The sequence below is a fragment of the Lissotriton vulgaris genome, chromosome 3_1 (assembly GCF_964263255.1).
Source record: "Lissotriton vulgaris chromosome 3_1, aLisVul1.2, whole genome shotgun sequence".
Taxonomy (NCBI): Eukaryota; Metazoa; Chordata; class Amphibia; order Caudata; family Salamandridae; genus Lissotriton; species Lissotriton vulgaris.
Window position 1 is genome coordinate 730,359,486 of NC_141689.1, and position 24,460 is coordinate 730,383,945.

The following is a 24,460-nucleotide window of genomic DNA, read 5'->3' on the forward strand; positions in this document are numbered from 1 at the left end:
TCCTGGAGAGGATGGGCTTTGGTCTTCCCTTCCGCCGCCTGATCAAGGTCCTTTATAGCAAGCCTAGGGCCTGTGTTCTCATTAATGGTGAGCTTTCTGAAACATTTCCGATACGGAGAGGCACCCATCAGGATTGCCCACTCTCACCGCTCTTATTTGTGCTGGTGATGGAGCCCTTGGCTGCACTCATCCGGCAGGACCCTCTCATCCGGGGTTGGGCCTGGGACCTGAGTCAGGTCGATAAGATAGCTCTCTATGCGGACCACGTTCTACTTTACCTGGCGGATCTTGACCGCTCCGGCCCTAGATGCCTGGAGGCTCTCTCTGCGTTTGAGCGGGTCTCGGGGCTCCGACTTAACCCAGCAAAATCAACCTTGGTTCCTCTGCACCCATCTCGGGCGTGTTTTGATTGGCAGGCGGTGATTCCCCTCCGGAGGCAATCATTCTAATACCTGGGCCTGTGGGTCACCTTCCTGCCTGAGCTTGAATGGGCCCTGAATGTCGCACCCCTGGTCGCTCGGATGAAGGCAGACCTCAAGAACTGGCAGTCCCTCCCCCTCAACCCACTGGGTAGGAGTGCGCTTTTTAAAATGATGTTCCTCCCCCGCTTTCTTTACATTTTGCAGAATATCACTATCCACCTCCCAGGTAGCTGGTTCCGGGAACTGTACGGCGCACTCACCCGGTTTCTGTGGAGGGGTGGGCGGTCGCGAATGTCCCTGGCACACTGTCGTATTCCTCCCTTTGACGGAGGTATGGGGGTTACTAATTTCCACCTCTACTACTTGGCCACGAGACTCATTGTGATCCGCGATTGGTTTGCGGGTGGCTAGTCAGACCCAGTTTACCCAGTCGAGTTCAGAACAATGGACTTCGCACAGATCCAGGGGTTCTTATACGGCTGCCCAGTGCCACGGGCCCTGCCCCCAAGTCACTAGGACGGTGCTCGTAGCCTGGCGTACAGCCCTCCGTCATGTGTGATGGGACCGGAAGCTCACTAGACAGACGCTGTTGTGGAATGGGGCTTGGCTGAGGGAGGTTTCGTCCTTGGGGGGGTTCCGCAGCTGGGATCTTGTGGGGGTTTCGCTGCTTGGAGATGTGTGGGTGGGAGACCACATTCGATCCTTTGCTGACCTACAACAATGTCAGGCCCTTCTTCATTCTCAATTCTATAAATACCTACAACTCCGACATGCTCTCTGCGCACAAATTCCAGCCACCACCTCTCTCACAGAATTCAGCCCCCTGGAGGCTCAGGTGATGATGGGAAACCTGGGGAGGGGGGGTGTCCCGAATATACCGGTCACTGGTAAACAACTGTCCTGCATCCCTGGACTGACTTTGGGAGGGGTGGGTGAGTCCTCTAGTAGAGGCGGACTGGCGGGATGCCCTTATGGCACCTAAAACCCTGACTACATCCTCTAGGTTACGCCTGGTCCAACTTTACTACCTCCATGCGGCGTACCTCACCCCGGCACATCTCTTCCGAGCTGGCATGAGATTCTCCCAGGCATGTGCGCGCTGCGCTTCTACTCCAGCAGATTTCTACCACATGGTGTGGCAATGTCGCCGTTCTGGAAGGGGGTGGAACTCGAGCTCACGCAGGCCCTGGGGTGGGAGGTTCCCCATGATCCGAGGCGCTTGCTGTTGGGGGTGTTTGATGGCCTGGATGGCTCCAGGGCAGACAAGCGTTTCCTGGGGACAGCTGTGGCGATGGCGAAAAGATACATAGCTGCGCTCTGGTCTCAGGCGGCGGCACCAACTGTGCGGAAATGGAGCAGGGGTGTGGATTGGTGTGGTGTACAGGAGGAGTCACTCTTCGAGGCACGGGGTTGCACTGAACTATTCTGTAAAGTGTGGGGCAAATGGTTCAGTTTATTACCAGTGTGAAGACCCACGTTTTATTGTAAAGTTGCATTGTCTGGGGATTACCACACCCACTCAGGGGGGGCCACCTTTACCTTTGTCGATTGCCTATGAGGAGATGTGTTTTAACTGTGATGCTTGATTTGCTACCAATGAATTCGATTGTTCTTAAAAATGTCAATAAAATTGATTATCAAAAAAAAATTGTATAATGTAGGTTGCGTTTTGCCTTGTATAGATTAGAAGGCATTTTGCCACCCTTACACTGCGTTGTTTGTTTTGACTTCCTGAGCCAGGTTGCTGTTGTAGACATTCTATCATTGTATCTGGATTTTGGCTTGGTTTCTGTGTCCTGACCGATGCAGTCTGCCACCTCATGTATCTTCAAAACAGTCCATTAGGGGAGTAAGATTTTCTTCATTCTGTTGATAGTAAGGGCATTATATTAGTATGTTATAGCGGTTAACTATCTCTGTGACAGGGATGTAGCCAAGTGCTATCCTTTTTTGTTAACTTCAAATGAGAATTGGATGTTAGTGGAGTTTTGGAGGGATGGGCTGAAAAGGAAGCAAGGATGCTGTATGTGTTTCTTAATATTGCTGTGTTTATATTTGCAGTTTAAGTATAGGTTGGTATATTCGGTCAGAGTGGTCCCCTGTAACTTCTTCCCTATTCTTTCTCCTTCCAGATCATCTATTTCGTCCTGGAGGGGGTCCCTTTGAGGCTCAAAGGCAAAAGAAGAAAAAGTGGCAGTAAGTATATAGGATTTTTCAAGAAGGGTAATGATAGACACCTTCACTGCACCCAGGTGATAGCGGGAATCCTAAGTGTGTGTAGAAATAATGGCACAAAAAAAAGTAGTGAAGGATGAGACTCTACCTGATGAAAGGCTCCTATAATTGTACCCTCTTCCTCTTTTTATCTTTGTTTGAGGGGAACCAGGAGATAACTAAATTTTCGCAGGACTAGAACTGAGTACTTCTAACCACTTATAGAGGGTTTCCACACCATTCAGTATCACTCTCTCGCCTGTTTCTAGTGACACCCCCCTTCTAGAAGTCACCCATATCCGTGAAAGGAAAACAAAAAACATCCATTGATATCTGGTCTGGAATGAACTGAACCCCATCGGTACCTCAAGCTGGTTTGGATGTATATATATATAAAAAATAAAAAAACCTGAGCGGCCATCCTTTCCTTCTGTTTGCTTTGTTTGCCCTAAGATGGCAGGGTATGCCCAGACGTGGGTCCCTTGCTCACTTTGCCACTGGATTTAAACTAGCCTGGCTGATGAGGGGTGTTACCTCGAAATCGGTCCCAGGATGCTTGTTTCCAGTCCAGGGAAGACCTGGCTTGGCATTCGGGTTGGAATTTTCCCATGAGGCGCAGGGTCAACACTGATTTGCATATAGCTGGACCTGAACTAGGGTGGCAAAGTTAGCTAAAGAACGATGATGGATTCAACCCGGATCTGTAACTGGGGGTGAGTGTCCGAAAAGTTTCAGCTCTCCATCCACCATCTCCTTGTGTTTGCTTTGTTTGCCCTAAGATGTCAGGGTATGCCCAGACTTGGGTCCCTTGCTCACATTGCCACTGTATTCAAGATAGCCAGGCTGATGTGGGGTTTTACTCTGAAACCGGTCCCAGGATGCTTGTTTCCGGTGCAGGGAGGACTTGGATTGGCAGTTCGAGCTGGAGTGTTCCCATGAGGCACAGTGTCAAGACTGATTTGCACATGTCTGGGTCTGAACTGGGGTGATGAAGTAAGCTACAGAACGATGATGGATTCAACCTAGATCTGTGACTGGGGGTGAGTGTCTGAAAAGTTTAATCGCTCTATCCATCATCCCCTTGTGTTCAACTTAGGTTTAGGTTTAGGGATTTATAGAGCGCATGGCTATCCGCAGGCATCTCAGCACTAGTATGAAACAAGACAGGAAGATATCATGCACATTAGTTTAAGGGAACAGCTATGTTTTAACCTTCATGTAATCATGATGTGTTAAGAGTACTCATTAGATTTGTTTGAATCTGGGCTTTGTTGAGCATTGTGTACATCTCATATAGGATCCATCTTACTTTTTTTTGTAAACTTTTTTTCAGTTTACATTTTGCAAATACAAAAAACAAGTTGGCATAAAAACAGCATATGTGGGCATACAGGATCCCTCTTACTTGGTTACATCTCCTTACAATGGTATACAACAGGGGCCAAAGTATAGAAGGTGATCAGCCATGCTAATATGAACATAAGGATGGAATGTAGACAATTCCATCAATGAAGTTGGGCCTGTCTGGGGTTATGACATGAGTGAACCCAACTGTTTGCAGTTCATGTAGCATGCATGCATGTGCTCATGCTAAATTAGAAGACATACAGTGGACCATGAAAGTGGTGTGGTATGTGAACTTCTTCAATGTTTTCAGCGGATTTGTGATGGTCAGTTGTGGAAAGGTGGTTGCAATAAATCCATGTTACATGTCATTTCAGATACTTTCAGGGCAAGCGGAGAAGAAGAGGCCAACATCAGTGGTGACACAGCTGGTCAAAGCGGTCCCAGACAGCAGAACCACCTCACAATTCCACACCCTCTTCCTCCCAACCCGAGCACCTTACCCGTTTCCCTGTGAAGATCTGTTGTTCACCCTTGCCCTTAAAACCTTGTGACACCTACCCCACCAAAGTTCCAAAATTCCTTCCCACATCCAAACTCATCCCTTCCACTTCCCACTCCACCCCTGGAAAACAGTCTCCCCCCACCCCTGACCCCAGCCCAAAAAACAAAAAAAACTCCTAAACCAAAACCCAGCCCAAATAGCCAAAACCCAAGAATCCTCCTCCCAAGAACAACCCCCCTCTTCCTAAACCTCCACCCCCCCCCTACCCTCCAAATACCATCTTCGAGGTGCTTGCTAAGCTCAATGGGTGCCCCTTTGTGAAGAGGTTCCCTGGCAGTGGCAGAAAAGGCAAGTGTGTTGCCACAGCAGGACAGCATTGTGCAGTGGCACAGGTTTCTAGATAAGGACTGGCCATTGGCCTTTGTTAGATTTGGTTAATTGTTTCATCCATTCAATAAAAACTTTCACAGTTTGGAAGACAATAGTCCTGCCATTACTTTCATAAGTATTTGATGTAATAGTAAAGTTAGTGATGGATGAGTGCTTTTATGTTTGTTTCATCCCTGATTTCTGATCCAGCTAAAGTGTTTTTGTATGACGTGGCCTCAGAGCCAGTGCTGGAGTTACACAGGACAAGATGAAAAGTTGGACAGATGTATACATGGGGCAGGCATTGGATTGGGTGGCATGTCATGTGGTAAATATTTCTGCTTGGCCTGGCCACTGTCAACATCATTTAGGTTGCCCTTCTCCCTATGATGTAGGCTAGATATTTGTTGCATGTGATAAAGTTAGATACTAGTGTATCCACACATGGAGGGTGTCAACTTGTCATTTCTTTGTCAAGTTCTGCATGGACGTGTCCATTTTGCAGTGCGTAACTTACAGCTACTTCATCCAGATGTGTGCCACAAGCTGTTAGTTCTATGTATGCTTTCATAAGTTGCTCTTACCCATTGCCTACAGATACATTGCACTTGTTTCTGCTATTGGTTGTCCCTGCTATGCTTCAGTTCCCAGGTCCAGTGCATATGGAGTCTGTCAGACATGGAAAAAATGTACTGTACCCCGGTGCCCCAACCTTTCAGGGTTCCCCCTCATAAAGGCATAGCTATCATAACAGAGAGTGTTTCCATTGTACCTTTAGAATAGTTCTCACGCTGATTCTATGTAATCTCATTAACTGGCATTTCCTTTTCTCGTGGATGATGTTTGAGAGCCCAATACTGAGTTGTAGCAGAGAAAGTGCGTTTGACTTTACTGACACATCGACATAGATGTTATTTTTGACATCAGAACACGACTTGGGATGCGTGTCATGTGAGTGTGTCACATTCACTATAGCTTCTTGGTTAGCGTTGCAGTGACAAGGCCTCATGGTAGTTGTAGTAACTTCAATGTCACTTTAGCAACACTTGAGAAATGGTAACCTGCATGGCAAGTGAAGATCAAGAGTGACATGGCAGACAAGTGAGAAGGGGGAAAGGGAGTGTGGCATCTTCGTTAGAGTTGGAGTGACAAGGCCTCATGGTAGTTGTAGTCACTTAAATTTCACTTTAGCAGCACTTGACAAATGGTAACCTGCATGATGAGTGAAGATCAGTAGTAACATGGGAGACAAGTGAAAATGGCCTAGTATCTTGGTTGGAGTTGAAATGATAAGGCTTCATGGTAGTTGTAGTCACTTTAATGACACTTTAGCAACACCTGAGAAATGGTAACCTGCATGACTAGTAAAGATAAGTAGTAACATGGGAGACAAGCGAGAAAAGGCAAATGATGTGTGTCAGAGATTTATAGGTGTGATATTGATGAGGAGATGGTGTTGTGGAACACAAATTAAAGCACAATTCACTATATATAATCTGCAAACATGTCCATTTGTGTACAGTGTGGCTGTGCAGTACCAATGTTTTGGTCTCTGTATTTTTGATGATTGTTAAGAAACAATCCCAGACAGAGTCCCTGTATATGTGTAAATTACCTAGGGACCCCAACTCTCTAGCCTGGTCCATGGTGGGGCATTGTTTTGCAGAGGAGTCAATGGCAACAGGTAGTTGTATGACTTATCGCCAATTTTGTCCACAACGGACTGGGGTTTGAACATGGTCAAGGAGGTAGTGCAGTGGCAGGATATGTCCGATGGGCTCCATAATGCAAGAAGACGTGTAGAGATGAGTTTTGGCCTTATATCCGTCCCTTTACGCCATGTCAGATGTGGTGGTTGGACCACCACAGTCACACTGAATGTAAAGCAACTCGTAATTCGGTGGCCGGTTTTAATGGCGGTCCGAATCTCCCACAACCTTGCAGGCCCCCTCGCGGCCACCAAGCTCGGAGTTCGCTGGAGGTGTCAGCAGTTTGTCAGTCGTCTTCGCAAAGGCAATCCCCACAACTCATAATACAACAGTTGGACTGCCGAGCTCACCACTGTCGTACTACCGGTACGGCAGCCCACAGAGCAAACTCGTAATAAGGTCCTGAGTTCTTTTTAGTTGTTTGAATGTTTGACCAATTTGATGGATTGGGGACAATTTGAATCACTGGAATACATATTGAGACACTACACACTGTGGATGCACCGGTATACAGAGCCCAATTCACCTGTGATAATATTTGAGGTCACTTCTTGTCAGCCTATACAGCTGAAGGTCACAATTATGCATGGGACATGTTAAAATAGTCAGTTTTAATGCTAGGGCATTAAACAACCCAGAGAAGTGCATAGCAGTGTTGTCCATACTTCGCAAGCTCAAATGTAACATATGCTTGATTCAGGAGACACTTCTGATAGCCAAAGATTGGCACAGTTTCTGATCCGAATGGTTTAACATGCAATACTTATCCAGGGGCTCCATAAAAAAAGAGGTGGTATGCATACTGATTTCTTCCAGATTTGCTAGTGAAGTGGGAGACACTGTGTGTAAGATTTGAGGGAAGGTCTTAGCTTTCAAGCTTAGGATAAGGGTGAGGGCTTCACAGTGGCTACCATGTGTGTCCCTAATATAGGTCAAGAACCTTTTCTGACCCGAGCAGCAGCAGATATACTTTAGATATCGAATTGAAACATATTAATTGGGGGGACTACAACATCATAATGAATAATGAGCAAGACAAGTCAGGCCAGAGATATAGTCCATTGGTTGCTCTTACAGCAATGGGACTGGGATGGATGCGAGAAGTTGGTATGAAAGATATTTGGAGGAAGCTCCAGCCCACCAGTTCTGATTAGACTAATTATTCGGCATCTCATATGACTTGATCACTTCTTGGAGACCAACACTACTTGAGGGTAAAATGACCATGGAACTACACTCCATAGCAATGTTTGATCATGTCCCAATCTCCATAGACATAGCCTTTCTAGAAGTTCAGAGATGTAGCCTTGCTAGAACTTCAAAGGACTTCAGATGATAGCATCCCTGAAGGTTGAAGTTTATTTAGTTCAGCCGCATTTTAAACAAATGTGATAATTGAATTTGAATGCTTGTTACCTGGTTACCTATTCTTCCTGCTCTCCTGCCATGCAGCCACTAAGCAATAGCTCGTATTGGTATTGGGCAGCAGAACCTCAGCTAATCAGCGTGGGAGGGGGCCAGAGTCTATTGCATGCCCGCAGCACGGACATTTGGAAACACCGGGCTGTTAGTCTTTTCTAAAAAAAAAAAACAGTTATTTTACTACGATACCCTCAGCGTGGACGTGCTGTTGGCGCGCCAAAGGCATTTGTGTTTTTAGAAGACCCTCACTGAGCGAGGGTCTTCTAAAAACACAAATGTGTTTCCCCTGTACAACCATACACTAGGAGCACTTTCCTTATAGCTAGTTCTCCTTGACATATACATACTTAGCAGGAAAGTTAACTGGCCTCAGTATTTTTCCTCTCTCTCTCCACCTTAATATTTGTTGTTTATATTAAAAAAACACCCTGGAGGCAAAAAATCATTGTTTACTAATAAAGTACTAAAGTAAAATAACAAGACAAAAGATATGTTTAATACTGTAAGGGAGCTATCTAACCCTGATCGTGTGACTCCCCCCCCCCCACCCCTCCCATCATTGCTGCACAGAAATTATGTAAGGAAGTAAACTCTTTTTTTGTAGATGAAATTAAGAAAATCCAAGAATCTATAGATTCCAGCCACAGGGATGTGGAAAAACTATTAGGTACCACCAACTCCAATTTTTTGGGCAACTTCCCTTGCCTAAACAAAGAACATCTCTCTGACCTCCTGAAAAAAGTAAACTCAGGCTCCCCCAAGGATGTATGATCACCCATATACAAAAATCTATTTTTACGGCATTCCCAGAAACTATCCTTGCCCTCCTGAATATATCCTTGGCCCAAGGGCCTATGAAAATTAGGAAGGGAGGGACAAGAGTTCAAAGTACGAGCTTGCAGTCAAAGAATTAGAACAGATACATAAGCATAACTGTGCATTTAGGATCTTGTGCCCTCTAATGACAGCCCAAGCTCATTTCAGACTTCTAGATCAAGGCAGAGCAGAATACGCATTGATCAGGATGAAGCACAATACTATCAGGCAAAATAATTACGGCGGGAAGGCTCCTAGCACCAAAACTCTAAGGGAAGATTAATAAGGATAGGATCAATCATCTACAAAATAGAAAGGGTCTCATAATTATAGGAAGCAACCTCATAGGGTAAACATCGTTTACCATGCATGTGAGACAACGCATGCCATTACAACACGGTCGTTACAACAACTGCTTTGTTACATCGCATAGCAGTACAACCCAAGTTGGAACAACAACTTGCATTAGGGGACAGAAGCTGTTCGATTCAAAATCCAACGCCTTCCCTACTGTTGTACAGACTTAAGTTGGAATAGTAAATTATACTATTCCAACATCCAACGCCCACTACAGCAAGTTGCTGTTCGGACTTGCATTGTAAAGGTATGGGTTGTAACAATGTGGTTGTTGTAACAACTGTGTTTTAATGGCATGCTTTGTAAACGTGTGCGGACTAAAGTGCCTTATTCCCCAATAGCAGCAGAATTCAGAGAATTTTACAAATAACTATTCTGCGTGGACTCTCCCACACGACCGTATACAGTCATACCTTACACAAGACAATTTACCTAAGCTAACTACTACTCAAGTGGAATCACAAGAAGCACTGATCACAAAAGAGGTTTAATCAGCTGTAGCTAGACTAAGACCTAATAAGGCCCCTGGAATGGATGGGTATTCATGGTATTTCTACAAAGCATTTTGCCGTATGCTGGCATTCATCTTCACTAACCATTATAACTCCTTCTTAGAAAGGGGCCCTTTGACACTTACAATGCTCACCACCACAATCACAGTGATACCAAAACCAGGTAAAGATCCCTCACAATGAGGCACATACAGGCTCATCTCACTCATAAATGTTGATGCCATATAATGCACAAGCATCCTGACATCACGACTCAACCCCTACACGCAGAACCTGCCTGACCCAGACCAATCGGATTACATTCTAGAAAGGTGATTTTTAGACAATACAAGACTCCTACACCTGATAGATACGGTCCATAGGGCTAACCTTGGTGCTCCCTTACTAACCAGTGACGTGGAAAACATGGTTCACTGGCCCTATCTTATGGAGACCATAGTGAATTTTTAGCCAGGTTCCTAAGATAGATTCAATGTGGGTATTCCTCTATAAAGGATCAAGTAAGGGTAAACTGTGATGTTTCTGCCCCCTTCCCTATACAGCGAGGGATGCATCAGGGATGCCCTCTTACTACTATGATTTGCCTTGTATATGGAGCCCCTAGTGCCGAACGCATAATACTATAAGGGCATCTTATTTGGGAGAGAGGTGCACAAGATTTGCATATATGGAGATAAAGTGATCCTCACTCTGATCAAGCCTTTATGCTCCTTACCAGCAGTGGTGAACAAAATGCAGTCATTTGGTGAGATTTCCGGATTTCAACTGAATTTACAGAGGTTACAGATGTCAGAGATACTTATTCTTACAACCATTGCTCACCAGCAATTGGCACTGCACTTCCTCTACCCAATCACATGGGTCACCAACCACACAGCTTACCTAGGGATTCAAATAGCCAGTACCATACAAGGCACATTTAAGATTATCGGGAACTGCTAAAACAAGTCCAAAATGACATGAGATTCTGTGATTTTTGTGGTTGGGTCCTATTGCTGCCTTTAAAATGACAGCCCTCCCATGTATACTGTTTGTGTTCCAAACACTCCCAATGCAGCCTCTCGCTAACATGCTACAAATGCTCCAATAAGAAACAAACTCTTGTGTGGTGTAAGGAAACAAGCTTTTTGCAGGTTTCCCTCCCACTTTTTGCCCCATTTTGACTATTAGCTGCTGGTTTGTTGACTCTGAGAGTGCACTGAGGTCTGCTAATCAGACCCTAGTGCCAGTGTTCTTACCCACGTAAAAGTGTATGTCAAATTGGTTATACCCAATTTGCAACCTAGTAAATGATTTATAAGTCCCTTGTACATGGTACCCAGGGTACCAAGGGCATGTAAGGCAGAGTGTCCACCCAGGGCTGAAGCACTGTTTGTGCCACCTGTGTGTGACAAAGTACAAAATGGCTCCCAGCCTGCCAATGCAGACTGGAAAGGTAGTTTTCACACTGCCAGTTCGACTTTGCCATTACCATTATTTGCAATGCCACAACTCTCTTAATGATATATGTAAGACTTCCCTTATGAAGGCCTATAAAGTCGTAAGGCAGGGAGTTGTATATTATAAAATGGTACATGTATGCTTTATAAACCCCTCAGTTTGTCGTTTTGATGATAAAAAAAGTTAGTAGCCCCCTTGGGTAATACAGGGTTACAGGCTGGCACCACATCCTGGCTAACATCTGATTGGGACTCCCTAACTGGGTACTTTAATTTAGCAAATTAAGTGTACTTTTAAATCCAACATGATTTCCAAATCAAAATTAATGTAGTATTAAAGTTAAGCAACTTTTGATAAGTTACCACTCTTTCTAGTCAAGTGTCCTCAAACAGGCTCTGTCCAACAGACTACTTACTGCCTCGAAACTGGTGTCTTACTTCACACCCAACCCAATACCTTAGGAGAGAAACCTACTTGTGGCTCTTTCCTCCTCATCCACGGGGTGTTTTCTTCACAGTGGTTCCATGTGATCTCAGTCCTAATCAAAGGGAAAAGGAAGAAAAGGGACAAAATATATCATCATCTGTGCCTTAAAATTACAAATAAAAGCACCCACTATAACAGATTGACTGAAGTTGTGTATGTCCTATTACATGCTACATATATAGACCACAGTACCTCAATAGGTGACACTGGGAATGCTGTTGGATTCTGGATTGGTCGCTCCAGAGGGACACTAGCCCCCACCAAGTATATTTACTATGACTGCCTTTGCGAAGACAGTAGCCCAGCCGCAGCTGGCCTTCCATTGTTGCAAAGAGGCCATTGTGGGACCCTGAGCGCAGTGATCATAGTTGCCCTACCTCATCGATGGACCGAAGAATCACCTGCAACTCACCCCTGTCGACCACACAGCCCCAGGAGCATTGTTTCCTCCTGCATCCTAAGCATCAGGACCACTCCATTGTTGTCTATGGCGGTTGGATTCTAAAGGCTTGAACTGCACTGAAAAAGGATCTGGTGGCCAGGTAAGTGTCCACTAGACTTCCGCACTGTTGGATTTGGTCTCCCAAGTCAGGTTGGAGTTGCCAATCTAACTATTTCGAACTTTTCGAAAGTTTGCAAAGTTTTTGTTGACCAATGTTTGTTTGTGGTTAAATTAAAAGTCATTTAATGTTTTAAGATTCAATTTAGGACTCTAAAAATTCATAAAAGTATGCACTATTTTTATGAATTGGTGTATTTCTTTCTTGTTGTGTGACTTTCTTATTTTGTTGTTAGGTGCTGTTTAAATGCTTTACACTAAGGCCCTCATTACGATTTCGGGAAGACCGCCACTGAGAGGCCATCTGTGGTGGTCTGCCCGCCACCTAAGGTATCAGTCCGACCACTGCAATACAATGCCGCTGGTCGGACTGCAGAGGTGGGGGGTACAACCGCCACCTCGGACAGGATCAAAGATCCCTCTGAGACAGAGGTTGAATTCCTACTCTCTACAGTGGGGCTAGTGACTGCGTAGGCACCGCCTTAGGGATTAGGATATTTCATTCCGACTGTCAGATCATGGAGGTCCTACTGTCATGAACAGGCATCTGGAAAGGGAGCTTGGCTATGTGGCCAGATGGGCACATGTGGTGCTCCCCCAAACATCCATGCACTGTGTAAATATGTATGGGGTTATTCACTTCCGCGGCAAATGAGACACAGAAAGACGGCAGCGGACAGGCTGTCTGGAGATCTAAAGTTGGAGACTAAATTGTGCTCCTTATTGCTGGTTCTTACCTTTTGGGACACAGTTCAGTCTGGCTACAGTCCTTACACATTACCCACAGCCGGGACAGCATTACAACCGGCGGAGAGTTTATACCAACGTGTAGGTTGCTTTCCAATAGCCCTGAAGAAGACTTGGGTTACACCCTGACGAAACACGTTTTGGCTGGGCAACTGAAATAAATCTAACCAGAGAAATACATCTAGTAACACCTGTTATTGTGTCATTTTGCAAATTACGTACAGTATTTACACTGTTAACCGAATGAACGTGTGCACAGATCCTATGTACATATCCATGCACTGTGTGCCATAGTGCCTATCACACGGTGCATGGATGTTTAAAAACATGCCTTTTCCAAGTGCAGCTTGTGCTTCAGCCCTTTTCTGGGTGGCAGCACAAGCTGCAATTGGAAATGGCATGTTTTTGACCGACCTGATGACGGTCGGATCGTAATATGGCGGGTGGAGCCGAGGACTACCTGTTGGCTGGTCTTCATCCCACAGCGATTGTGGTCGGGCGCTAGTCTGTGAAGTCACTGGATGGGTAGATTAAGGGTAATAAGGTTCATACCTATGAGGGGGCTCTACAATTTAGGGGTTAAAGAGCACATTCTTACAAACCTCAAAGAAGTTACACATGCATCTGGTAGATTCAAAGCTTTCTAGCCCTAGAGAGTTGGGCAAGAGTGCTGATGAGTGGGTTAGAACAAGAGTACCCAAGGAAAGACAGGTTGGGGGAACCCAGAAAGGGGGGGGGGTTAGGCCCACAGAAGGAAAAGGAGGGAGGTGGTAACCCCACCAAAGAGGTTCCCTCAGAAACTCAAAAGCCCTAAGAAAGAGGAGTACAAGATCCATCCCACTTCTAGCAAGCAGAGTAGTTGGGCGTCAGGGCTTAAAAAACACTTGGACAGTAGACCTAGCTTTGACTGTCAGCAAACAGGGCACTACAGCGGGGAAGCAGCCTGTCCCACGAAAAAGGTTACTACTAGTTTAGCCAGTGTAGCCTTTAACAAGGATTCCTCCTATGAGGATATATTCTAGTAGCTTTTAAATGGGAAAATGAGCTAGACAGTGAGTTGGTGATTCGTAAGAGTGGCGGTAAGCACATCCACCCCATCAAGGTGAATTGGATCCCAAGCATTGCCCTGAGGGACACATGTGCCAGTCACACCATAGTGGTGGACAGGTTGATGTACCCAGACTAATATTTGCCAGGAGGGGTAAGGAGAGTAAAGGCTACCCCAGGGGAGGTCACTAACAGACCTTAGGGCTTAGTAAGCATAGAGATAGGGAGTACCCTTAGCTGGCATAGGGTGCTAGTCAGTATTGACCTTCCCCTAGATTATCTCCTAGTCAATGACCTCCCAGAGGTTGTTCTGAGCCCAGAGGGGGCAGCTGGTCATGGCACTACTTCCCCTCCTCCCCCTGAACGTGGAGGTCGTGTCTCTACAGTTAGGAGAAGAAAGATAAAAAAATAAGACAGGTAGGAAAGGAAGGCAACTCTCAGTCAGAGACCAAGAGAGCCAAGGGAAGTCTAGAATAGTAAGGGAGAACCCCAAAGTTGGCACTGGCAAGGCTTCTCCTGTTCCCCAAGAAGTCCTGAACAGTCAGGCAACTGTTCAGCAACAGGGTGTCACCCTTAAACTGACATAAGGAAGGGAGGAGGGAGGGTTCAGCCATATGAGGTGGTAGCCTCCCACTCTGAAAAAGCAGAAAGGCTCCAAGAACCAAATGCATCCCCTAAGATAGCACATCCACATGTCAGTGGAGAGCTAAGGATGTGTTGTTCTCTGCACTGGCATTTGTCAGTAGCCTCAGCTGGGTTTATGCCTTTTTGACAACAATATCCTTAACATGAAGGTCAGACCCCAATGCCAGGAAGTAAAGTATGGCCTTTTGTCCCTACTGCTCATGGTGGGGTTACTCCAGTGTTGGGTAACCTCTATGAGTAAGCTAGGTTTTGCCTTAGTTAATGCTGCATTTGAGGAGGTAGGTATCTCCTTAACCAAAGTAAAAGACAAGGGGCCCGATTCACAGAACTAACTTAAAACAAAATCCTAAACTTACTACCATTTTGGTATTCACAGAAGGCACCTACTCATTTAGGTATTCACAGAAGGCACTTACTCACTTAGGTATTCACAGAAGTTAGGAGTACAAACTTTAGGACTCCTAAATGCCTTCTGTGAATGCAGAAAGTCTTAACGTTAAGATCTTTCTCAGTTTAGTAGTAGTAAAGTTAGGATTCAATCTATCAATCAATCAAAACACTTGTATAGCGCGCTACTCACCCAGGAGGGTCTCAAGGCGCTTGGGGGAAGGGGGCCGCTTCTGCTCGAATAGCCAGGTCTTGAGTTGTCTCCTGAAGGCGAGGTGGTCCTGGGTCAGCCTAAGGTGGGTGGGGAGGGAGTTCCATGTCTTGGCCGCTAGGTAGGAGAAGGATCTGCCTCCGGCGGTGGCTCTACGGATGCGTGGTACGGCGGCGAGGGCGAGGCTAGCGGACCGTAGCTGGCGGGTGGGCGTGTGGAAGGTCAGGCGGTCGTTGAGGTACTTGGGGCCCAGGTTGTGGAGAGACTTGTGTGCGTGGGTGAGGAGTCTGAACGTGATCCTCTTGTTGACGGGGAGCCAGTGCAGGTTCCTCAGGTGGCTGGAGATGTGGCTGCGCCGAGGGATGTCCAGGATGAGTCGGGCAGAGGCGTTCTGGATTCGTTGTAGTCTTTTCTGTAGCTTGGCTGTGGTTCCGGCGTAGAGGGTGTTTCCGTAGTCCAACCGGCTGGTGACGAGGGCCTGGGTGACCGTCTTCCTGGTTTCGATCGGGATCCATCGGAAGATCTTGCGGACCATGCGGAGGGTGTGAAAGTACTTTAGGACTCCTAAATGCCTTCTGTGAATACCGAAAGTCTTAAAGTTAGGATTTTTCTCAGTTTAGGAGTAGTAAAGTTAGGACTCCTAGCCCCACCAGGAGCAGCCTCCCTGCTGTTCAGCCTACATCCACCAACTGACACCTCCACAAATAACCAAGCACCCAAGTACTCCATGACATCCTCACACATTCCAGCACTCATCCTGGCTGAGCAGTAGGGTGAGTGGAAACGATACAATTCAGACTTGTCGTTTTCCCATTAGAATAACAATTCTCTAAACCCACGAGGTATTTGGCACTGATTGTCCACTGTTTTAATTTTTAACTTGTAGATCGCATATTACACTGAGATTTTGCATGGATAGCCACATAAGAGGAAACAAGGCATCGGTGCTCAACCTAAACTAACGGAGACATCACTTGACTCTCATATTAATGGTGAGTGAAAAGGTGATGAGGTTGTGACGAATAAATTATTGAACCCCAAAATAAACGAAATACAATAGATTTATGATACATATATTGTTTAATTACAGATTTCTGGAAAACATTACAAGGGATCCTGATAATTCTAGACATTCGCCAGTAAATAGGAATATACATGGACAAATGCCATAGGTTATTTCCAAATAGGTGAGTGTTTTACATCAGGAGGGTAAAAATTGAACTCCACCTAATTCCTAATTCGGCAAAAATTTTTGACTACTATGTTTGGTCACAGATACTCATCAATTTAAAAGAAGACCCCCAGACCGAATAGAACATCAGGATGTTTGATTCTTGAAGATCTGGTAAAAACTTTTTCCTCACTACCAGCTTTCTGATAATTGTAAATTTAGTGCAAAAATCCAAACCTGATGGTTTTTAATTTAATTTTAATTGAACCAACAGGCGCAATTATTCCTACCTGCCCCCGTCCTGAAGAAGACCCGCTAGAGACCCGCAAATAAGGTGTCCAAGGGTCGAAACGTCGACAGACTCTCACAAAGGACCAGCTAACCATCTCCAACATACCACATCTATTCAATATAGTTTGTTGGTTTTGAGTGTCAGCAAAATAAGAATCGGCCTTTCTAACTCTTTCCCTTCCCTTTAATATTTTCTCACGCATGTGTATATAGATCACTTGTTACCATGTCACTGTGTCACACTTATTTCACATTATGTCACTTTGTTCACTAAAGTTTAATTGTTGCGCCGCATTTTGTAAAAAAATGTTTTAATGCATATTCAAAGGTGTCAGTTGATAAGAACAAACAAAACAATGAATGAAAAATAATTCAATAATTAAAATATGGTACTGACCCTTTTCAGAGTTTGGGTTTTTGGTTTTTGCACTTCTATGGTCTAACAGAGACAGCATAATAAGTAGGAATTTTATGCTTACAGTTCAGTGAAAGATAAATACATGATTTAAAGCAATTGTGTTCATACCCGACGGAGCCATTGTTGAAATTATTGTTGTATTGCCCAGGTTCTGAGGGATACTGGGTTACCCCATAAGGATTTTTTCTTATTAGAGTGCAGGTGCGTACCTGCGAGGGTTTTATTACTCTCATTTAATGTTGTGTTGTTTTGTATTGTACTCATGTAAATTGTCTTTCTGAACATTTCTTATAACTTAATATGTCTGATAAGGAAATACTATCATACACTGAAGAATATATCGCAAAATTGATCCTGGATCAAGGTACCTCTAGCCTTCTATTAGGGAATGATAGATTGCCAGCGGATGCTGGCTTAAATGAAAAACTTATAAGATTGGAGCGACTTGAGAAAAAATTGATCAGATCACGACTTCATGGTCATGTTCTGACCAAATATCTGGAAGCTAATATAATTCCGCAGGGCCTACAGGTTCGTAACGAGCCGGGTATATTCATAGACGTCCCTAAGTTCCGAGAAGGCTTCAGTCACGTGGCCAATAATTGCTCCAGGCACTGGATGGTGCTTGGGGTTGAGACAGCTATTGAATATGTGAAAAAGCTAATACAAGAAATAGCGGATTTAAAGACCGAGATATTGGGTGACTCAGCGCTCACTAACGCAAAGGAAGCGTTGGAGCGCGCTGAGAAAGCACTGGCTGAATTCAATACAATCACGCTTGGCAGAAAATTAGACAAGCTAGCAAAGGACGTCAGAAGTTACGATAAAAAGGTAACATACCCCTATCTGGCTGACAATTATTATCAGCAGGATAGTCAGGGCTTTTTCACGAATAAGGGAAGACAAGGGCCACGTAGGTTTTATACCTTCTCCAACTCGTCAGTGGGAAGTGGTTCTGACTCCGACACTAATCAACCTTCCACAAGTAGTTCAGATTATCAAGCACAGAACCCTTTTTTAGGGGAAGGCCCCTCCAGAGGCAACAGAGGCGGGGGGAAACAGCAGAATTGGGATCGCCCCAGAAGATGGGGGAGGGGGAGGCCAACACAAGGCACATCCCGAGTCAGGTTCTTTCAACCGGACTCTCATGGGGAGATATCAACAAGGAGACAAACCTATCGATGGTGATATCACAGAGAAACCCCACTTCAGAGAAACCAACCAATAGTGGAGGCCATTGCATATCTGACACTAGTATAGAACCACCACACGAAATGTCTGATATGGGAGCTATGACACTTCAACCAACACTGTTACAACAGGTGAACCCCACACTACCGGTTGAAGCCACTTTGGATTCGAACTGTCCAGAATTAGCAGTAATGATCTATAATCAACAAGCAAATGCCATTACACCGAGCCATGATCCTGTCTTGACATCAAACCAGGATCCTGTGATCAATTTATCTGATTATACACTAACAGATGTAGAAAGGACTATTTTGTCTAAGGGGCTATCATTTGTTCCTACGGTCATACCTGACTCATTCCAAATAAGGCTGGAGCTACAAAGGTTTTTCAGAAAGATCAGACTAAAATACTTTTTCACAAAAAACGACTCCTCGCCGACAAGATCTGCAACTATGTTCAGACCAATTTCAACGTTTACACCTGCCTCATTCATGATGAGCGAAAGAATATTGGCCTTTGAGAAAGTAGTATTAGAAGAAGTCATGAAAACAATGGAAGAACGTAGATATATAAAATATAACACGAGCAAGGAGGAGAAAGATGCACTATATGAACTGTCATGCAATGATGCCATTGTGATAAAAGCAGCGGATAAAGGGGGAGCAATTGTGGTACAAAATACGCAAGATTATGTCTGTGAAATTAACCAACAACTTCAAGTACAGGACAGTTACAGCAAGATAAGAGGAGACACAACCCCTGAAATAAGAGCACTGATTGTAACAGTTACCAAAAATGGATTGGATAAGGGTTTTCTAAGTCAACATGAACATGACTTTCTCAACCAGCGTGAACCCAGAATCCCAACAATATATGCATTGCCCAAGGTGCATAAGAGACTGGAGAAACCACCCGGTAGGCCCATAGTATCGGGCTGTGGCTCCATTTTGGAGCCCCTCAACAAATTTATTGACCATTTTTTACAACCATGGGTCTCACATACCAAATCATATGTACGTGACAGCATGCACATTATACAACTCCTAGAGGGCCAACCATTTGACGACAAGAAACAGATGCTGGTGACACTTGATGTGTCATCCTTGTACACGTCAATCCCACAGACAAGTGCAATTGAAATCATCAGAACCACGCTTGATAGAAGAGAAAGACCGCACTGGATACCAACCGATTTCCTGATTGATATCTTGGAGATAGCGATGAAGAAAAATTTCTTCTTATTCGAAAATCAATTCTATTACCAGTGCAAAGGGGTGGCTATGGGTGCTACTTATGCCCCAAGTCTGGCTAATATCTTTATGGACCAATACGAGGAACAACATCTGTATGATCTGAACAACCCCTACTTACACAACATCGATGTATGGAAAAGATACATCGATGATGTGCTTATGATATGGTCAGGGACAGAAATGGAATTGAAGGAATTTTATTCCTGGCTAAATACCAGGGATAATGACATCCAATTTACCATGGTCTATGATTCAGAATCTATCGACTTCCTAGATCTGACATTCAAGGTGGAGGATGGACAATTGTATACTGATCTTTTCCGTAAGCCGATGGAAAGAAATACACTGTTGATGTATGGATCCCACCATCCCAGGAATCTAAGGGACAACTTGCCCTATGGGCAATATTTAAGAATAAGAAGAAATTGCCACAGGAGAAATGATTTTTTCCTTGCAGCAGAAGATTTGACATCAAGACTAAGGAAACGGGGATATCCTTCGAGCTTACTCAGAAAAGCAAAAAAACGTGCCTGGTACCAACCACGGGAGCAACTACTGGAACCAAAAGACAAAACTGAGGGCACTAGGAACTTAGTTTGTGTAACTACATACAACACTAAGAGTGCGGATATTAAAAAAACTATAAAAAAGTACTGGAACCTAGTTGCAACTGACCTACAGACCAATGAGCCACCACTATTTGCATTCAAACGAGGAAGGAATATCAAGGATGTAGTGATTAAGGCATTTCTAGACTCCCCAAAAAAACAGGACTTAAGGAGTATGTTGAGTCTGCCTCCCGTGACTGGTCACCATAAATGTGGGAATTGTAAGGTCTGTGATCTCTGTCAAGAAGGATCAAGCTTTACTCATAATTCTAAAACATACAAATTGACACACTTCACTAACTGCAATAGCACCCATGTGATATACACCATCAGTTGTCCATGTGGTTTAATATACGTGGGCCAAACAACACAAAGAGTCAAAACAAGAATCTTACAACACATGAGCAGACTCAGATGCAACGCCATTGGGGCCCCATTAGTTGAGCATTATAATACCCACAAACATAAGCCAGAGGAGATGAAGTGGAGAGCTCTAGAAAAAGTGACTATAGGAGCAAGGGGTGGATCCATAGCCAGGATGATGAACTACAAAGAATGCAGGTGGATACATTCTTTGAATAGTGTACAGCAGGGCTTAAATGAGAGAGAGGAGACAGCTAGACAAATGGGACAGCTTTGATCGTACCTAGGGAATGTATACAGCATTACTCTGCTTTGTCTTTATGCTTATAATGTATCCCTGAATCTCTAACATAGGACAAGTATAGACGTCAAGTACAATACTGCATTAATCATTAATGACAAAAATTGTTGTTTTGTCTGATTCTTATACTCATGTATAATGTAACTACCATGAAAATAACACAAGTGTAGATGCGTTGTGGTTTTTGTACTAATGTTGGATTGCCTTATGATAAGTGTTGGTACGATGATGGTTAGCTGCCCAATATCATGTGTTAACAGAGAATTGTACACTTCTCCCTTTTTCTCAAACCACTTTTTTCTAATCCTCTGCCCGTATACACATCTGTCAAATGCAGTTGTCGAAATGGACCTTTCGGTAATCATACGGACACATCTTATAAATCCCACTAGATGTCAGTATGGTTGGTCACTGAACAATAATAATGCTCTGCCACACTGGCACCCGGTTGCTTGCCTACAATCATTGACTCGTGTTCCCCCGAACAAGAGACATTAATATGCACATGCAACGTAATATGACTAAAGAGAAAGATGCACTGCTTAAACTTAAAGCTCTAAGGCGAAGAGGCACTGCGTTATTCTCACTACGACCACAAGGAATGTTGCTGCCGCATTGCTTAGCAACACCGCAACACCACACGCTGTGATGTCATCCCGCATCAACGTAGGGTTGCCTGGCAACCGCAACGTCCACGAGACGAAATGCGGAAGTGAAATACAAAGCGGTATCTCGCTCGCGTTCAATGACTGAAGCCGCATAGCTGAGTGGACGCGCATTGGGAATCCGATCCGAGGCAGTTAACTCCTTCGTGATGGTGAGTGGAAACGATACAATTCAGACTTGTCGTTTTCCCATTAGAATAACAATTCTCTAAACCCACGAGGTATTTGGCACTGATTGTCCACTGTTTTAATTTTTAACTTGTAGATCGCATATTACACTGAGATTTTGCATGGATAGCCACATAAGAGGAAACGAGGCATCGGTGCTCAACCTAAACTAACGGAGACATCACTTGACTATCATATTAATGGTGAGTGAAAAGGTGATGAGGTTGTGACGAATAAATTATTGAACCCCAAAATAAACGAAATACAATAGATTTATGATACATATATTGTTTAATTACAGATTTCTGGAAAACATTACAAGGGATCCTGATAATTCTAGACATTCGCCAGTAAATAGAAATATACATGGACAAATGCCATAGGTTATTTCCAAATAGGTGAGTGTTTTACATCAGGAGGGTAAAAATTGAGCTCCACCTAATTCCTAATTCGGCAAAAATTTTTGACTACTATGTTTGGTCACAGATACTCATCAATTTAAAAGAAGACCCCCAGACCGAATAGAACATCAGGATGTTTGATTCTTGAAGATCTGGTAAAAACTTTTTCCTCACTACCAGCTTTCTGATAATTGTAAATTTAGTGCAAAAATCCAAACCTGATGGTTTTTAATTTAATTTTAATTGAACCAACAGGCCCAATTATTCCTACCTGCCCCCGTCCTGAAGAAGACCCGCTAGAGACCCGCAAATAAGGTGTCCAAGGGTCGAAACGTCGACAGACTCTCACAAAGGACCAGCTAACCATCTCCAACATACCACATCTATTCAATATAGTTTGTTGGTTTTGAGTGTCAGCAAAATAAGAATCGGCCTTTCTAACTCTTTCCCTTCCCTTTAATATTTTCTCACGCATGTGTATATAGATCACTTGTTACCATGTCACTGTGTCACACTTATTTCACATTATGTCACTTTGTTCACTAAAGTTTAATTGTTGCGCCGCATTTTGTAAAAAAATGTTTTAATGCATATTCAAAGGTGTCAGTTGATAAGAACAAACAAAACAATGAATGAAAAATAATTCAATAATTAAAATATGGTACTGACCCTTTTCAGAGTTTGGGTTTTTGGTTTTTGCACTTCTATGGTCTAACAGAGACAGCATAATAAGTAGGAATTTTATGCTTACAGTTCAGTGAAAGATAAATACATGATTTAAAGCAATTGTGTTCATACCCGACGGAGCCATTGTTGAAATTATTGTTGAGCAGTAGGGAAGACGTAGCTAGGGAAGAGGAATGGCAATAGGTAAGTTATAACAGGAAGGCCTATAGAGCCCTAAGGCAGGGTGCTGCATTTTATTATGTAGGAAATGTTTGTTCTATATGCCCCTGCAGCAAAACTCCTCGGAATGTTGTTTTGAAGTGGAATCATTAGTAGGCACCTGGGCTAATGCATGGTTACAGGGTGGCACCCCAGTCTGGCTAACTTCTGAGTGGGACTACCTAAGTGGGTACTGTAAGGTATCAAACTAATCGTGGCATTAAATCTGACTTGATGCCAAAGTCAAAATTAATTTCACTATTAAAGTTAAGCAGCTTTTAGACAGTTGTCACCCTGTGACCCAGGTGATCTAGTGGCCTTGCACAGGCCCTGGCTAACAGACAGCTTCCTGCCTGCCTGGGGAGACGTATGAACGATCCTCAGGCTTAGGAACAAAGGCAGTTGCCGCAGAGTGAGGTGTGACCTCCTCTCCTAGGCAGGCCCCTTGGAGTGTTAAACCAAAAGGCGAGCTTCAAAGAGGAAGCCGCCTTTGAATAGCAGCTAGTGACAACACTGCCAAGCAGGTAGCCTTTTTTTCATGTGGACCAGTTGGAATCAGGGACGAAGAGGGAAAACACGTCCTCAAATTGTTTTTTCTGTAGGCATGTAGGCCTTAGGTAACCAAACCTCTGAGGTGGGCTACCAAGCTCCTCACTGTCAAGGGACGGTTTTGACATCCTGAGATTTGCAAGAAAATTGCATTCTGGGATTGCTAAATGCCACACATCAATGAAACATTGTTACCAAAGAGGAGGGGACCTACTAGCCCATCGGCTAGTGATGGTGTTGCCCCCTCAGGTACTTTCCAGGATATAATGGGTACCCCAGGCACCCTGAACTTCAGGATATATTTAATTTAGAGAGAAGACCAAAGAAGGACTGCCCTGCTGCCCTTGAAATTGCACAAAGAGAGGTTATACCATCAGAAGGACTGCACCTACTGCACTGGGCTAGTAAAGTTTGGACTGTGCCTGTGGCTCCTGACTTGGGGAAAAGTTGATTTTGAGCCCCAGATCGAAGTAGTGACTCCAAGGGTCAGTTGGCTGGCCTACTGGAACAGTACCAGGGACACTAAAGCGGAAGAAACCCAAACCAGCAAACCAGTAGCCACTTCTGAGGAATTTCCACTGCCTGCTGCTGGGTGCCCCAGAAGACTAATCCACGACAGCCAAAAGTTGCAACTGAGTCTGTTCAACCCAGCAGTGCTGTTGGATTCCGGATTGGTCGCTCCAGATAGACACTATCCCCCACCAATGATATTCGCTGTGACCACTGTGTCGCAAGAACGGAAACCCAGCCGCTGCTCGCCTTCTATTGTTGCAAAGAGGACGTTGTGGGAGATAGAGTGCAGTGGTCAAAATTGCCCCACCTCACCCATCGACTCACCTGAAACTCACCCCCGTCGACCGCACTGCCCCAGGAACATCTTTGAGTATTTTTTCATCCTGCATCCCCAGGATCAGGACCATTCCATTGTGGTCTATCACGGTTGGCTTTTTAAGGCTGAAACTGGACTGGAAAAGGCTCTGGCTCTGGCGGCCAGGTAACTGTCC

General features: G+C 44.4%; 1 protein-coding gene across 4 annotated transcripts in view; it reads right to left on the bottom strand.

Annotated features, from left to right (window-relative positions):
- TICAM2 (TIR domain containing adaptor molecule 2) overlaps positions 1–24,460 on the bottom strand; it is a 118,752-nt gene that overhangs the window by 32,078 nt on the left and 62,214 nt on the right. For 3 of the 4 annotated variants that reach the window (XR_015309303.1, XR_015309304.1, XR_015309305.1), the window contains exon 2: positions 11,585–11,648. The gene's annotated coding sequence lies outside the window, so the exon portion shown is untranslated. Of the gene's footprint in view, positions 1–11,584; positions 11,651–24,460 lie in introns of those variants that run through there. The other variant, XM_086961052.1, reaches the window with a different exon arrangement.